This window comes from Labeo rohita, chromosome 15 (assembly GCF_022985175.1).
Source record: "Labeo rohita strain BAU-BD-2019 chromosome 15, IGBB_LRoh.1.0, whole genome shotgun sequence".
In the NCBI taxonomy this organism is placed as follows: domain Eukaryota; kingdom Metazoa; phylum Chordata; class Actinopteri; order Cypriniformes; family Cyprinidae; genus Labeo; species Labeo rohita.
The window spans coordinates 7,924,734-7,943,375 of NC_066883.1; the positions used below are offsets into that span (position 1 = coordinate 7,924,734).

At 37.4% G+C, this 18,642-nt stretch overlaps 1 pseudogene; it reads right to left on the reverse strand.

The window, feature by feature from the left end:
• Positions 1-8,036: 8,036 nt before the first annotated feature.
• On the reverse strand, positions 8,037-17,558 carry LOC127177473 (uncharacterized; annotated as a pseudogene).
• Positions 17,559-18,642: the final 1,084 nt, after the last annotated feature.

Genomic DNA, 18,642 nt, shown 5'->3' on the forward strand with positions numbered 1-18,642 from the left:
AAAAATGAAAGTGACAAAAAAAGCAAATACATTGTGTTGTGTGAGAGGCTATAGAAAGACGTGAATTTGAATAACTGATGGCTTAATTTGCATAACAAATGCAAAAACGTTCTCAGTTATATGACGACAGAACATGCACAAAGCTTATATTCTCCTCTGCATTACCATATATACCACAAATTTTTACACAGGGGTGCACAAATATTTTTCAGCCTGGTTCTCAAAAGAGAATATTTGGTTTAGTCCTCACACTGCACATAGTGTGACCCATTAAATATAACCATTAAAATATTATTATTATTATTATTATTATTATTGCACTTTATTTATTTATTTATTTATTTATATAAAATTGCAATAAATGTAATAATACTATTATATTTTAAAATAAAAAGGAGGTATTCAATAAAAACACAATTATTTTATAGAAACTTGAAAAGAAAAAGCTCATGTTTACTTTTTAACGAGTACCCGAGGCCAGCATGAAAGATGTTCAGGACAGCTGATGGGCCAGTTTGAACGCTGAAGATATTTTAAAGCATTTAACACAATACGTGAAAGAGCTTTTCAGCACCTGCGCGCTGTGTTCTGTGACCATAGCGTGCACGCAGATAGCCACACCTCACAGCCTGCGAACACTGAACTGAGTTTTGCTTCTTCTTGCGATTTAACAGATAAATACATACAAAATTATGTTGCAATACCTGTCTCATCGAGTATCATCAAAAAACTGCTGACTATGTTTAAATATGAACAGTTGAGAAATAAATCAAATGTGTATCATTATACTGTATGCATTGTCTCTTAAAGGGGTCCTATTATGCTTTCTCACTTTTTGAACTTTCGTCAGTGTGTGGTGTGTATCTTTGGGCATAAAAAAGATCTACAAAGTTACAAATCTCAAAGTCCACTCCAAAGGGAGATATTTCGTTTTTTAAAAATCCCTTTTCAAGAACTACAACGAATGGCTCCTTTGAAAAATGAAAACCAAGGTCCTAGAGTCTGGAGGAAGGGTGGAGAAGCTCATAGCCCGAGTTGCTTGAAGTCCAGTGTTAAGTTTCCACAGTCTGTGATGATTTGGGGGTTCAATGTCATCTGCTGGTGTTGGTCCACTATGTTTTTTAAAAACCAAAGTCATTGCACCCATTTACCAAGAAATTTTAGAGCTCTTCATGCTTCCTTCTGCTGACCAGATTTTTAAAGATGCTGATTTCATTTTCCAGCAGGACTTGGCACCAGCCCACACTACCAAAAGCACCAAAAGCTGGTTAAATGACCATGGTGTTGGTGTGCTTGACTGGCCAGCAAACTCACCAGACCTGAACCCCATAGAGAATCTATGAGGTATTGTCAAGAGGAAAATGAGAAACAAGAGACCAAAAAAATGCAGATGAGCTGAAGGCCACTGTCAAAGAAACCTGAGCTTCCATACCACCTCAGCAGTGCCACAGACTGATCACCTCAATGCCACAGGCAGTAATTAAAGCAAAAGGAGCCCCTACCAAGTATTGAGTACATATACAGTAAATGAACATACTTTCCAAAAGGCCAACAATTCACTACAAATGTTTTTTTTTTTTTTTTTAATTGGTCTTATGAAGTATTCTAATTTGTTGAGATAGTGGATTGGTGGGTTTTTGTTAAATGTGAGACAAAATCATCACAATTAAGAGAACCAAAGACTTAAACTACTTCAGTCTGTGTGCAGTGAATTTATTTAAGACACAAGTTTCACAATTTGAGTTGAATTACTGAAATAAATGAACTTTTCCACGACATTCTAATTTATTGAGATGCACCTGTATGTTATGAGTTATGCTAACCCATGGGAGTGGTTTATTCTGTTGAGAAAGTAGGCTATTTTGTATAAAAGGCCCTACAGGCCAATCATAATGGTTCCCCTTACACACTTGCATTCTCCTTTAACATACATACCATTTTACTCTCATAATGTCTGTTTGTACTGTTTTTTTCCCCTCATGTGCCCATATATGGTTGTTCCTGTTCCTGTCCTTGTCATTGTCATTATTAGTCAATCGCAAGCACCTGTCTATCATTAGCCACCCTTTATAAGTTGTTTGAGTTCTATGCTTTGTGTCCGGTCCCATCAATAAATACGTGTGTGTCTGGCTTTCTATTGTGGATTTACCTGTGTGAATTATATTAAAGACTTTTCATTGCATTTCATCATTGTGTTGCACCTTCCTCATGTATTGTGACACATAATCACATATTTTAACGCACACATTCATACATTGTTGATCTCAGATTTTTATATTTTAAAACGCACAATCAAACATTCACCTGTCATATTTATGTATTTTAATGCACACATTTAATATTTTGCTGTCACGTTATATTTTTTTATAAACCACACATTATTACGATTTCTTATATTCATATTTTAAAACACACACATAGCCTACATTTTGCTCCCAAATTCATATATTTTATGCACACATATTTTATGCACAAGGCTAAAACTGTTTACCATATGCTAAGGATTATACAGTATGAGCACAAACTTGTAAAATGTACGTTTGCTCATTTTGCAACACACTTTGGCATCACAGTCAATTTTGTAGCGTTAGCTAATGTTTTTAAAAATCATGTTTGTAATAAAAACAATTAAACGATAATATCTGACTCTGAGGTTACTTTAGACAAAATGTCCTGTGTATGTACAGTACTGGTACATCACCTCAGACCATTGTTACATAGTGAGAGTAAAATTAGTAACCCTTTTAAGATTGATAGTGTTACATTTTTCTAGTTCTGTGTCCTGTGTCTTGTCCATAAGCTTGTAGTGTATGGAGTGATTTGATGTACTCCCTGTCCGTGTAGTGTAGCTGCAGTAGGAATAAAAAATGTTTTATGATTTGATTAGCACAGACTGCAGTTCTGAATAAATATCAAATTCAGTGCCTGCTTTGTTTTTCAGGGCCAAAACACATCATCACGACACTTTCAACAAAGATGTCATCCGTTTTCTGATGTCATCAAGCAGTGTCATCACAAAGCAACAAGCAAGAACATATAATGAATGGATTTTCATTTCCTGGGACCAGACAACTGTCACTTAACAAATAAGGGATGCCTTTAGAGAAAATCTCTCTGCTGATGTGCGGTAACAAATTTTACTTTATTATATTAAATCCAAACTGTGATGTAATGATTTTACTCAAATTAAGAATTTAAAGGATATCTCATTTCCAGAGGAATTAAAGTTGAATTAAATTTTACTCACTGTTTTTTAGCCTAGAGTGTCTGATGGGTGCTGGATGTGAATCTCATACATAAAGCCCTATACATTAGACCATGAAAGCCAGTTTTGGTAAGTTATTTCACATTTTATTTACCTGCAGTGCATTGTAAAAACAATTAAAGCTGCAAACAGCAAATAAAATGATAAAAAAAAAAAAAAGTCAGTTGCTATTGCCAGTAGGTGGCACTGTGACTGTACCTGAAAATTTGAATGTGGGTGTCTTATTGTTATAGACTGGACATTGTCACATATGTCTGAGTTACAACAGCTTCCTGTTTCATGGCGAAACATCAACATTTAGAAATACAACTACAGATCTTAGTGTTTCCAGGTTTACCACTGAATTTTGGTAAATCCATTATTTATTTATGTGTATGTATGTATGTATTCATTTAATTATTTTATGTATCTTCAAGGATAATATTACAGACTATAACAGTGAAGACAACAAGTGTAGGGAAAACACTGGTTCGGCAAGGCAGCTGCGCTCTTTATCTCTAACACAAGACAGACACTCATATGCATCTTCAGACAGTTCACTGTAAAATCTAATTAGTTGGGCTTACTTAAAAAAAGCATGCAAACCGATTGCCTTAAAAAAACTAAGTAAAGTGAAATAAGAATAGTATGTTATAGTGACAAATGCTTAGTTAGTATAGTTTACTTACACGGGAGCTCTAGTAACTAAAAAAGAACTGTAGGGGGTACTTGATCATTTACTTTAGGCTTACACTTGACTTAGTATAGCTACTCACTGACTCCCAGAGTGCATTGCGGCATGAATAAATTATGCAATTGGTTTGTTTTACTGTTGTTGTTTTTATTTGCTAATTTTATTTACTGACTTGTGTCAGCAGTAACACAACAAAAAGAGAAAATAAAATAATATAATGGTTATTGTCACAATTAATAAAAATAAATAAAATTGAATTGTTACCATCGTTGTGATTCACGTGCTGAATGTTGAAGTTTGTGACTTGAGCACATTATCACAAATATTAAAGGACTGTTTCAACCCAATAAAGTTTCTCAAGGTGTTTCTGAAAAACAATAAAATTGTAAAAGATCATTAATAAATATAAAAAATACATTAGCTGAAGAATTGGAAAGATTTAGGTAATTGAAATAACAGAACTTGAAGGTTACCTTCTAAAAGCAATCTCTTTATTATTTTTCTTCCCTTGAAAGCAAAAATTATGACTTCATGTTGCATTGCTGAATCAATAGGAAGAAAATTGTAACAGGAAAAGCAAAGTTCCAAGTGCCCAACCAAACAGAACATTAATCACTATAATGGTAAGTAAAAAAAAAAAAAAAAAAAAAAAAAAAAAAAATAATAATAATAATAATAATAATAATAAATAAAATAAGACACACCAACAACATTTTACGAAAATCAACATCAATTTATGAAGTCAGTTTATGTGATGTTCTCTCAAATATATAGTTGTACTGAAACAACATTCAAGATGACTTTGGGAAATGAGTGAATGTAACTAGTGAAAAATAACTGCAGATTAACAATTGCCACCTCAAAAAAAAAAATTGCTTTTCTTCTTCTTCTGTTGTTATTTTGCAAATTAGCAACATATTAGTGCACTGCTGCCTCTCACTGGTTTATTAATGTCATTGGTTTCTTTGTGGCTACTTGAATATTTTAAGTAAGCGTCACTCAAAGTAGTAAGTAAACTGTTTTACTCGCTTGAAAGTAGCTGTAACCTAATAAAACCTAGTAAGTATAGCAACTAAGTAAAGATAACTAATTATATCCAAGTAAGGTAAACTATTGGATTTTACAGTGTTTCACCAGTCCAGTGTCTGCCTCCACACCTAACTGTACTCTTGCAGTTCAACCTTTTGTTTTGTCACTTGAGTCTGAAGCATTATTTACTCAAACTCCTGCCTTGACCTATAAAAGAAGTATCTCAAACAACCACAGCAGCACTTCAGCAAGCAGTTCTTCTAGTCATCTGCTAATGTACTCACTGTAAAGCCACCCTTCCACCAGTCAGCCTTCCTCCTCATCCTTTGGAGGAACTATTTCAGTTGATCCATGTCTTGTACTTACTGGCCAAAATTGCTCAAACCTTCTTAAACAGAGTAGCACTCTGATAACTATCTTTCAGTAATGTCTGTGCCTAGCACTATGGCTTGACAATGGTCCTTCTTGTATAGTTTCAATATAAAGCCATTTTATTCTTGAAGTGGATGATGTTGTTTTTTTGTTTGTTTGTTTGTTTGTTTTTTTAAGACAACTTGCATTTATTATTTTATTTATATTTATTTATTTGTATTATTTATTATGCATTTATTATCTTATTTATATAAGATAGGTTTTGAGTCTAGATTTGAAAAAAGAGACAGAAACGACATTACGGATGTCTGGTGGGAGGAAGTTCCACAGTATGGAAGCAGAGCAAGTGAAAGCTCTACTCCCCATAGTACTGAGACGGGCAGAGGGAATGGTCAGGTGAATGGAAGAGGATGGTCTAAGAGAACAGTAGGTAGTGGCAATATGAAGTAGATCGGACAGATAAGGAGGGGCAGGATTATGGATAACCTTAAAAGTGAACAGAATGATTTTAAATTCAATTCTGTATTTTATTGGGAGCCAGTGTAGTTGCTGTAGAACAGGGGTGATGTGATGAAAAGAGGGGGTTTTGGTGATGATGCGGGCAGCTGAATTTTGGACAAGTTGGAGCTTATGGAGGGATTTCTGGGGGAGACCAAAAAGGAGAGAATTACAGTGGTCAGTACGAGAGGAAACCAAGCTGTGAACAAGAATAGAAGTAGAATAGAGAGAGGGACGAAGATGATTAATATTGTGCAGATGGAAATAAGCAGAGCGGGTATTATTAATTATGTGTGATTGAAATGATAATGAGCTATCAAGGATGACAGCCAGACTCTTAACCTGAGGGGAGGGAGAAACTGAGGAACCGTCAATTGTGAGAGTAAAACTGTTGACTTTGGATAGTAAGGATTTAGTGCCGATGAGGAGAATTTCTGTTTTGTCAGTATTCAATTTTTATTTCAGAAAATTGACGGTAAACCAATTTCATTTAGGCAGTTAGTGAGACAGGAGGGTGGAAGTGAAAAGTTAGGTTGGCTAGAAAGAGCTGGGTGTCATCGGCAAAGCAGTGAACATGGATGTTATATTTATGAAAAATATTACCAAGTGGGAGCAGGTAAATGATGAAAAGAAGGGGCCCCAGGACAGAACCCTGGCGGACACCAGTAGTAACGGGAGGATGTCCTCCTAGACTGCCCCGCCACAGAGGTTAGGGAGGATGGACGAGGAAGACAAACAGCTTCTGGCCGTAAAAGGGGCCGTCCATGTCTTTGTCAGCTCCTCATGCACCTCCGGGAAGAAAGGTACCAGAGCAGCATGTGGTTGTGAGTCACACCCCACCCTGAGAAACTAATCATTCAGCCATGAGGGCTCGGGACTGGCAGTTTGTTAACCTCCAGCCCAATGCTCACGGCTGTCCAGGCAAGCATGGCTGTCAGCTCCGATTCAGTAGCGGCCACAACACCCGAGGGGAGCAGCCCCGCTGAATCCTCATCCTCAGACGAAGAAAGCCCATCCTCCGTTCCTGCGAGTGACATCTGATCTTCTGGCGGCGCCGAATGAAATACTGGGACAGACCAGTGAAATCACTTGGGAGCCTGCAGGAGGAGTAAGAGGTCCGTGGGGGCTGGCCTGGCAGAGAAGCTCTCACTGTGACCCTCATAACGCCAACCAAAACAGCAGTGTTCTGCACTGTTCAGCAGACACAGTTTTTCAAATCAACAATAAAGTTCTCTTTAGACATAACATAAGGGAACAAAGTAATACAGTAGATACAAGATCTTTAAATAGAAACAGTAATAAACTCGAGAGAAGACACTGCCAAAAATAGCATACAAATGCAAAACTACCTGTTTTAATAAACTAAATAAGCTGTGCATAAAATGAACATTTTCCGGGGACACTGCTAATGAGCTGATGATCTGAATGATGATCTGAATCAGGTGTGCTTGATTAAGGAGACAAGGAGAAAACATGCAGTGTTGGGGGGTCTCCAGGAACGTGGTTAGGAACCACTGCCCTACTTTACCCTACTTTAGTTGTAGGAGAAAACTCCAGACTCTAGTCTCTCCAGCAGCTTGAAACTGGCTTGCTTTTGAAAACAAAGCTCATGGCGATGGAGCAAATCAGAAGAGACATTTACTCAGTAGGGCTGATTGACATCAGGTGCCACTACTTATCCTGTGAGAGTGAAAGCGAAGCAGACAAGCAAACACATGTAACATTCACAATACTGCATACTACATGGATGACTCTGTGTCATCTTAAACAAGAACTCCACTTCCAGAACAACAATTTACAAATAATGTTATCACCCCCTTGTCATCCAAGATGTTCATGTCTTAAGTCATAAAGAAATTATGGTTTTTGAGGAAAACATTTCAGCATTTTTTTTCATATAATCAACTTCAATTGTGCCCCCAATTTTGAACTTCCAAAATGTAGTTTAAATGCAGCTTCAAAAGGTTCTAAATGATCCCAGCCGAGGAAGAAGGGTCTTATCTAGCGAAACGATCTGTCATTTTTTTGAAAAATAAAAAATTGTATACTTTTTAAGCACAAAAGCTCGTGTAGCACAGGCTCTGAGATGCACGTTCACGACACTACATACTACTGAATCAGGTCGAAAGGTCACACGGAACTACAGACCCAGTGTTTACAAAGTGAACGTGCAAAGACTAACAAAGTGGATTTAAGGAGTCATTTAGTGCTGCAAGTAGGATGGTGATGGTAGATGGTGAGATTAGCAGGTGTAGCACTCAACAGGTGTCTGATGAACATGTAAGGAAGTCTCACCAGGTGATGGGGAACAAAGCACACACAGAAAATGACCACTAGCACTAGCATGTTGTTTAGACCTTTTGAATGTTTGGCTTCCAAAACTGACCTGATCAGAGATATCAGGACAAAAATAAAGCACACAAAGGCCATAGAGTGGATAATTTTGTTCACAGTGAGCTGGGATCTGTACTGGAATTCACAGGTTAACACATTAGGAATTTGACCCCAGAGGTTCTCCAGAAAGGGGATCCCCCTTTGGAAAGATGGAAGCCATGGTTAACAAGCACAGCCAAGTTGCTGCAGATATGTAGCAGGCAGTATGATCCATCTGCAGAGTATGAGTCTCCGTTGGCCGGACAATCTTTAGGTACCTGAAAAAAATATATATTTATTTATATGCAATCATGTACACAAACTGTATAATATAAACTTTGTGGTATATTGCTATAGGGACTGTCCCCCTGGAGTGTCATTGGTTTGAACTTGGGGAGAACTTGAATCAGTCACAATGCTTTCATGGATCAAATCCTTTTTGGTTTGAGTCACTTTCAAATGGAGGTGGATTTTACCAAAACCAAAAACTAGGTTTCGACCACACTGGTGATAACTGATTAATCAACCAAAAGTTTTAAAATGGATACTTAAAGGGATAGTTCACCCAAAAATAATTCAGAAAAAATGTGCAAAGAAAACAAAAATAACTTTATTCAACAATTCTTCCCCACTTATGTCGCATGGACTATTTTACTGATGTCCTTATTACACTTCTGGGTCTGTGAACCATTCAGCTGTATTGCTGTCTATGGAGACTCAGAAAGAAGGCCAAGTTTGGAACAACATGACAGTGAGTAATTTGTGTCAGAATTTTCATTTTTGGGTGAACTATCATTTTAATGAAAACTAAAATAGTGCTGTACTTTAAAAAAAAAAAACTGAACCATACTTTTAAAATGTAATTAATATTAAATATTAACTATACATTGATCGATAATGTTGGTGCATAGTTTAAATAAAAAAAAAAAAGACGCAATAGACAGATGGATGGAACAACTTTTTTTTTAAACTTTAGTTAATGTTATACAGTAAATGCACTCTTATTGTAAAGTATTACCATTTTATATAAATCCAAACAATCATGCTTAAAGATGGCCAAGGCATCAATGCCTGGCAAAAGTTCAGAAATAAACAAAGTGGTGTTGGTGAGTTTGAAGTTCAGTGTTTAAAAAACAGAGCAAAACAGAACAAGTGCAATCTATTTCACAGATTTCTATATGAAGCATGTTTAATGGCATGCTTCTATTGCGAGTGAAAATGCAGGTAACAATAAGACATTTATTGGTCTTAAGCCTTTCTTCTGTATAGATCAGCTCTCCATTCAGCATGGTTTTTCACTGCCTGGGACAAGGAGTTGGATAGTATGCTGAAATCTAGCAGATCTGTTTTCAGTACATCTTCAAACCTCCTTTTGGGCTGTCTAGCAGTATGGACACCCTTGTTGAGCATGTTGTACAGTGTTGCATGAAGAATGCAGGAGGGGGACATTCTACAGTAGTAACATCACCAGCCCACTTGAGATGTATGAATTAAAAAAAATAAAAAATAATGAAATTTGCAGAGTATGGTAACCCATACTCAGCATTTGTGCTCTGCATTTAACCCATCCAAGAGCACACACACAGCAGTGAGAAGTGAACACACACCCGAAGCAGTGGGCAGTCATTTGCTTCAGTGCCCGGGGAGCAATTGGGAGTTCAGTGCCTTGCTTAAGAGCATGGGTTTTGAGGGTGGAATAGAGCACTGGTCTTTCAATCCCCCCACCTACAAATGCTGTCTGTACTGAGACTCATACTCGCAATCTTTTGGTTACAACTTTATAACCGTTAGACCACAACTGCCCCCTTGACCCAAAAACAAATTTAATATGCAGAGAAAAGAAAAATAAGAGAAAAGTTTTTTCACTTTTTATCACTTTAAATAGATCCTCATTTCACATTTTATACACTACTTGCACGCAGACTCGTGACGTAGTTCCGCCTTGAAGTAATAGGGCTCGCTGAGTTCCGGTTTGTCGGCCATTGTTTTGGAGTTTGGAGGAAATGTTCAGAAAAAAAGTGTGTTTATAGATTTCAGAGACAGCAGAAGGTATACAACGTACACTGTTGTGTTCCACTGTGTACATCTTCTGCAAAGTTAAACGGAACTTTAAGTTTTCACAGTTTTCCTTCAGATGTGGACCTTAGAAAACGGTGGCTTGTGAACATACGCCGAGACGATTTTTGTCCTACCAGCAATTCTAAGGTTTGCAGTAAACATTTTAGCAGTGATCAGATTATTGAACCGCAAACACGAGAGGCACAAAAAAAGTTAGTAACTGGCGCTGTGCCAGTGATTTTTGCCTGGAATGATTACGCCGTTAAAGCATCGCGGTCCAGTGTGTGGGAGAGGAGAGAGAGGCCTGCTGAGGTGATATCCGTCGAATCCATACCCATGGATGTAACAATGGTTAATGATTACTGTAGCATTCCTGAGCCTTCATTATTAGACCTGGCATGTGCTAAAATAGAAGAACTTTCTAATGAAGTGGAGGAGCTGAAAAAACAGCTACAAGAGCTACACGTTCAGCGTGATTTTGGATTGGAACGGTTTGCCGGCTCAGATGAGGACATCAGATTTTACACAAGGTAGGTCTAAAGATTGGTAGAATTTTACGATTAGATGTGATTACATATACTCAGTTTTAGATGCATGTACCTGCATTACTAACATGGAAACATGTCAACAATTTGTAAATGTATTCAGTAACACTTCTGCTTATAGGTTCCCCAGCTACCGTCACCTGATGTCATTCTGGTGGCTAATCGAGCCATCCATACACAAAATCATTCATGTGTCCAGGGCTAAATCTGCTGCTAGAAAGCAGGAAGACATCATACGTGAACTGCCACCATCAGAGGTAGGTTATATGCACACAGTCAGCGTGACTGTACATTTACAGAACACAGTACAGGGTAGTATTTACAATGTGTTATCTATATATACTACTCTTAGTCTACCTCATAAGACTCTTGTCTGTTACAGGGCTGCTCTCTATCACTTTATCATACTTACAAGCTCTATTTGCACTATACAGTATGTCTGCATTTGCACTACTCTGTCTGGTTTGCACTCTCTGCCATGTGCCCTTACTTGTATATTGTATTTGTTTTTATATATTATATGTATAATTGTATTTATTCATATTTTTCTTTGTATTTTTAAAATTCTAATTTATGTATTTAATGTTATCTGTTATCCACCAAGGGTCTGAGAGTAACGCAATTTCAATTCTCTGTATGTCCTGTACATGTGGCAGAATTGACAATAAAGCTGACTTTGACTTTAATATGTTCTTATACAAACTTAACTTCCATGCATGTTTTACCTTTCCAGAGACAGCTGCTGCAGCCAGTCGATGAGTTTTTTCTTTTCCTTGTCTACCTGTCAGTTGGATTAAAGGAGAGAGACCTGGCACACCGTTTCCATATGCATCCTTCCACAGTGAGCAGAATAATTGCACTGCTGGGATCAGTGTGTGTGTGGCTTTCAGCAGCTGATGTAAAATCTAACCTCCCTGAAGAGTTCTCTGATTTCTCAGACACACAGGTCATCATTGACTGCACTGAGATCAGATGTCAAACACCATCCTCACCATTTCTCCAAAGTGAAATGTACTCAAATTACAAATCTCACTGCACAATGAAAGGCCTCATTGGAATAGCTCCTCATGGTCCAGTGACATTCGTCTCTCAGCTTTATGCTGGGTCAGTGAGTGACAGGGAGCTCTTTAAACAGTGTGGGATAACAAAAAGACTGACAGAAGACATGGCAGTTATGGTTGATAAAGGCTTTCTGATTAGTGACTGAGTCAATTGCAAAGTGTACTGTCCACCATTTCTGTCCAGGGGAAAGCAGATGCCAGCACATCAGGTGAAAGAAACGCAGGCAATAGCGAGACTGCGTGTGCACGTGGAACGGGTCATCAGGAGGATCAAACAAAACAAACTTTTTGATGGTGTCATCACACTTTCCCACAGTGCTAACATTAATCAACTTTTTACAGTTGCATGTCTGTTGTCAAATTATCAAAACAAGGCATTAGTTAAGATATGGATCAAATGAAATCAAATCTTAGATTACTTTTTACTTTGACTACTGGAATGCTATTCCATATTTATGACTTACTTTAACTGTTACTGTTTCATTGCCATTCTCAATAAATGTTAACTCAATCTATGTTTATTTTAAGAAGAAACTGTAATGACAAGCCAGATAAATAAAATTTACTGTAAATTTAACTGACACTGTACATATCAGAAAATGGAATTGAACATAAGAAACAGACATTGTACAAATAAAACATATTTAATAACATGTTTGAGTGCTGTTTTACAGATTTATCTAATTTCTCTGACTTCTTTAAAATTTCAGTTATTTCATTGACAAGTATTTTGGCATGTATGTGTAAAAGTAAAAATAATCCACCTTCTCTCTGATAACTTTGTGCACTGAAGTGTCACTGTAGATACGCTGGACAAAATAATCCTCCTGGGCCCACACCATGAAATCACACCACTGCATTCCTGAGACCAGTAGTTGTCCCTGCACTTGGTAATAGTAGGCATGGCTCTTTTTCAGGGTGAGAAATCCATGGTCCATTTGCAAATATTTGCAGTCAACAATGTTTTTGACATTAGGACATTTAATTTCAACAAGTCCAAACTGAGGATTGTCAGTGGGATCGAAAACTACGCCATCAGGGGATGCACCAAGCCAGGGAGCATTAGGATGGATGATTAAACCACAGGGTGAGTAGTTAACATTTTTCAACTTGCTGTATTCCACTGTTACCACTGACTCCATTTCAGCACCTCTTCTCATCTCTGCTGTCTGTCGGGTTCCTCTGATGATTCGCTCTGCAAGGGACTCTGCAGAGCTTAGGCCTCTGACATGACATATCTTCCGAAACCTGGAAGCGGTTACTCTTGATCTGCGAAGCTGATGCCAGTCAGGACAAGAGCTTTGCTCGCGTGTTGCCTCTTCAATTTTCTAAGCCATATCCAATGGTGTGTTTAGACTTCGAAGGTGTAAGAGCTCCTCCTCAGTGCAAACAAACATTTGATTAGATGGAGCAAGATAATATCCTTCAAGAGGCAAAGGTGGAGTTGATGGGGCATCGTGTAGTGTGATGTACCGTGATGTTAAGACAGGCTGCTGGTAAGACAATACGCTTCCTTCCTGGACCAACCTGAATGCACTTTCAACAAGTGGCTTGTCAGGTGACATGTTCACGGTGGTAACAAGTGGCTTGTCCTCAGGGCTGAATTCTGCGTATGCCTCCTCAACTCTAAACATGCATGAATCTGGTAAAGGGCCCACCATCCCTCTGTAGAGTCCACTTCTGTAGGGAAATGTTTAGCTTAATTATTGTTGCTAACATTACATTTGTTATTGCTTTAATTACTATTGCTATAGTTTTTTACAAATTTTATGTATTATTTTAAATGCTTAAACACTTTAACAGCATAAAGCCTTGCAATGAAATGCAGCAAAGTATCTTTGTTCTCAGCATCCTTGTAACAAAAAAAAAAAAAATAAAAAAAAAAAAAAAAAAGGGGTTGCTGAATTTACCTCACTCCACCTTGTACAGAACGATTTGCTACGGGTTTTGTGATGACCATGGCATTGATGGGGCCTGGGGTGCTTCTCAATATCCCTCCTCGTCTCCTCGGTCCTCTGTCCTCCATCCTATGACCCGGAAACCGATCGAGCTCAGCCATCTTGAAGGACATCTCAATTCTCTAATTGCACCGCGAGGAGGCGAGGATCGAGGAGGGAGGAGGCTTCATGAGGAGCGATCAGCGAGGATACACAGGTGTATCCTATGCGGAAGTCTTTTATCGACTTAACGTGACGCACGTATAAATTCTCCTCCCCCTTCACATCTGCTCCAAGTGCTAACCATGGCAGAAAATTCTAACACACATAAATGTGAGTATTAAGCATGACTGTGGGTGATTTTTTGACAGTGCTTTTAATTTCGATGTATAATGTGTACTTTTCAACACAGTTTTAATTATGTTTATTATAATTGTCATTATTGTTTACATGTACAAGACACAAATGTATGTAAAATCACAACTCTAGTACAGTTGCAGAATTATATCAAAGCACCAAAATTAAACATACTGTCATACTATAGCCTACTACAAATAAAAAACATTTAATAACTGTGAATAATTCATTGTTAATAATAACTGGTAATATAAAAAAATAAGAACAAATGTGGTCTTTTGTGGAGGTTGAAACGGTTACAATATAAATAATAATTATCTCTAATGTTCAAGAATCCCCATATGCAAGCTAAATCCAGCGGTGTAGAGTCATCATTACTTGACGACGCTTTGAAGTGACGCTAAAGGGAGCGAGGATATATCATTTCACTTGCTTCCATTCCTCCGTCCTCGCGTCTTTTCCCTGTGTCCTTCCCTCGCATCCTGAAGAGGTGGAGCTAAGACAGGAGGAAAGGAAGCGAGGAAAGGAAACGAGGATGCACAAATAAGAAATGAGAAGCACCCCTGGTTTCACGCCCTGACAGACAAGTGTAAATAATCTTAGAGAGAAGAACAAAGCTGAAACTATAAACTTAAAATGCACTTTTAAAAGAATTCAGTTTCTACATAAAATTATCCTGCATAATGTAAAGAACATAGTGTGAAAAATTAACCTTGATATCTTTAATATGAATTGAATAAGATTATGTCAAATATTGAAATCATGGTGAAATAAATGGTTGAAATTGAACTTTGATGCTCCTGATGTCAAAATTACATTGAGATTTTAGTGTAAATTTCACAAACAATGTCACATATTGTGATTATACTGTCTTATCAATAAGGCTAAATTTCTGATGTTAAATTACCATTGTTCGTGGTTTATGCCAGGATTGTTCTCTTTCAGTGCAGCTAAGCACAGGGGGTACAACCGATAAATTAAGCTGGGAATAATGGGCAGTTTGAAACAGCAAGGCAACCGTGTGATTGCACAAAGCAGTGCCTGCCACACATGAACACTTGCTGGTGTGTGAGCACCACAGGTGAAACATCCCTGAGTCCAACCTAAAAAAATATATATATATAATTATTAACTTGTACTTCTTGCCAATAAAGTCCAAGTTAGTAGCATATTAATTTTAGTAGAACAATAACCAAGGTGGCTTTGTAAGAGCAGAATACACTGTGGCTACTCTGGGTTTATGTAATACTTCATACTGGAACCATACAGGTATCTTAAGAAATACGGATTTCAAATTCAGACTGACAACATTCTGATTCTTCTGCAAAACCTCCTTGTTATTTGTAATGCTTCAAGAAAATGAACACACATGAACAATTCAGAACACACATGAAGGCATTTGAACACACTTGATCACCTGAACTGGTTTTGGAGAACGGTGAACCCTATGTCTCTAGCATACTATTAAATTGTGTGGTGTCTCATTCTTCCTCATTGACCTGTGACACAAGGCTCTAATGCAGACTTCCCCTGACAGCCTGTCTTTATTTGATACTGATAACAATAACACAAGCACATATAATGAAAACAATTAAGGCATTCCTGTTTGTTTACAGTTAGCTAACAGTTAGCACTGAAAGCTGATTAACATTAAATGTTGCTTACCTTCGTAACCGTGTATATACGAGGCTGCGTATAATTTAAAGCCTTTCTCCAGCTTGCTGGATGGAGCTTTGGTTGTTTTGCAAATACGATGCACGTCAGTAACATTAATCCGTGGGAGATCCTGGAGACAGCGGGTGTAGAACGTAGCCATTACTAAACCGGAACTGACTGAGCCCTATTGAACAGAACGCGGAAGTAGGTGTGCAAGTAGCGCATTCCTCCATGTCTTACAAAGTACAAACCTGAGGCACTCTTGATACCTGTGGGTAGTCCAGCATTCAGCACCAGTGTTGGGGAAAGTTACTTTTAAAAGTAATCCATTACAATTTTGCGTTACTCCCTGAAAAAGTAACTAATTACGTTACTTAGTTACTCTTTATGGAAATTAATGTGTTACATTACTTTTGCGTTACTTTTTAAATCTGGGCAGGGCTTGCTTTTTTGTTTTTAATATAAAACAATTCCAATGTAAAAGCCCTTTTACACCAAAAGTGAAATGAATTCACCTCAGGCTGAAAGAAAAGTACATTTATGCAGGAGATCACTCTTCAGCTATAATAAAAATTAAGCACAAATGTTAGTTTAAAAGTAATTTTTGCTTATTAGTATGGTTGAATTGCATCATCGAAGGTCAGCAACAAAGAGGCTGGTTAATAAAATGGGATTAAATACATAAAGGATATTTGTTTTATTTAACATATTTAATTATTGCAAGGTTGCATCATATTCTGAGTTTGCATTTCACTGTTTTTAATCATTTTGAAGAATACTGTAAGTGAGGTAAATTAATGCATGTTCATATTTAGTCTAGAATACAGTAACATCATGTTTACTCCCAATTTCCCGACAGGAGACTTGTCAATCAATAAATGGGGAAAAAAATAACTGTTATTACTTAGAAATTCAAAAGTAATGCGTTACTTTAGTTACTTGAAAAAAGTAATATTATTACGTAACACGTGTTACTTGTAATGCGTTACCCTCAACACTGTTCAGCACCATATAACAGGATGCTCAGAATACATGCTTTATACTTTCATACATTACTTTGGTGCAGACAGATAGATGCTTATTCTGTCACACACGATTTGTCAAATGCTTAATCAGATGGTATTGCAAGTCATGGTAGATGCAAGATAAGTGAACTTTACCACATCATCAAGTTCTGGCATGAAACTCTAGATGGTGCATTCCAATAGGTCTAACTAAATCTGACATAATGACATCAATTTAAAATGGCACAGCTGATTGGTTCTCTTCTGTATTGGTAGCCAACAAGATCGCTGCTCAACACTCAAATATATGACTAGTACTTGCTGTAGCAGTTGCAGCGTACTTCAGAAACAGCTAAATGGGGGGTCAGATGTGGGGCCCGAAAAAGTAATGCTTTGGGAGTAAACCATATTCCATATAAAACTCCTCAGAGCCACATGCATTTTTGACATTACCTGAGTTTTAATTGCCAGGTAAATAAGAAAGAAGTCAGATGCAACTAGGTTCTTCATGTAAACTCTGACACTGGCCTGAATTTTCTGACTAAAAACAGAAATACACCCGCATCATGATGCAGTTCAGCACCAGACTGAGGAGAAACACTAGTGAATATGCAATTATAAAAACCTCCTTAATAGGGAATGTACAAAGAGCTTGTGTTGTGTTAGTCGTGCTTGGTTTTATGGTGAAAATGGTGAAAGTTGTGCAGTTGGTTGCAGGTATTTCAGGCATCATCTATATAAGCAAAAGACAAAAAAAAAAAAAAAAATAACAAATACAAATATGAATTTTTAACTACATAAATGGTTGAATGACACTAGGGCTTGCTGGTAGCCCAGACACTTTTGACATCATTAATAAAAGGCCAATGAAATTGGTGAGAAAAATATGCATAGCTAACCACACCCTGGTCATCCGGGTATTAACAGGTGAGTATTTGCTTACTTGTTTTGTTCTGAGGAGTCAAGGAAGCATCACAACTCATTCAGTGACAGTCTAGAGTTGTGGCATTAGAGGCACAACATCTCCGTTCTCTCCATCAGGAAACAAGGGTTTCCACCCGTAACAGAGACGTTCTCTTTCGGTCGGTCACTTTGACGTTGTGTCAAAGTTCCGAAACTAGGGGTCCCAATCAGTGTTCAAATTGAGAGGGGTGGGGGTGGGGGTGGGGGTGGGGGTCAATAAAACTAATATTTCAAACATGAAACTAGTGAAAATGAAAATTAAATGAAAAGATTTGATTGCTGTATTAAATTTAGACCGGCTCATGTCACATCATATTTTATTTGTGCGCGTTTTTACAGCGTTGCTCATTACAACCATCCACACACAACTCTGTTGAGTTTAGAATGCAGTGGCCGTTCAGAATAGTCATAGCTGAAACCCCCGAGTCTTGTTCAGATTGAATCTCATGGATTACGTCTCTGAACAACATGATGGTTTTTTTTTTGTGAATGAATCAACTGTTTGAATGACTCGGTTCAATCGTAATGACTTATTCATTAATAGTGACTTGGTGCCCCCTACTGGCGGTTTTAATTTCAAATTTAAAGTCCCTTATCATTTAAAAAAAAAAAAAAATTAATAATTTAATTTACTTTAATAAGATATCAGCATTCAACGGTTTAGGATTAAAATATCAAAACATTATTTATGCATTTAATGTATTTATGTCCTGCATTAAACGGTAGGTAATACATCTGTCTGTGCTTCCTCTGCATTGAAAAGATGAATTTTGTTGTTAATTATTTTATTTGCTTGGTAACAGTCTAAAATGTCTTAATATTTGAACTGACTTTATTGATTAAATATAAGA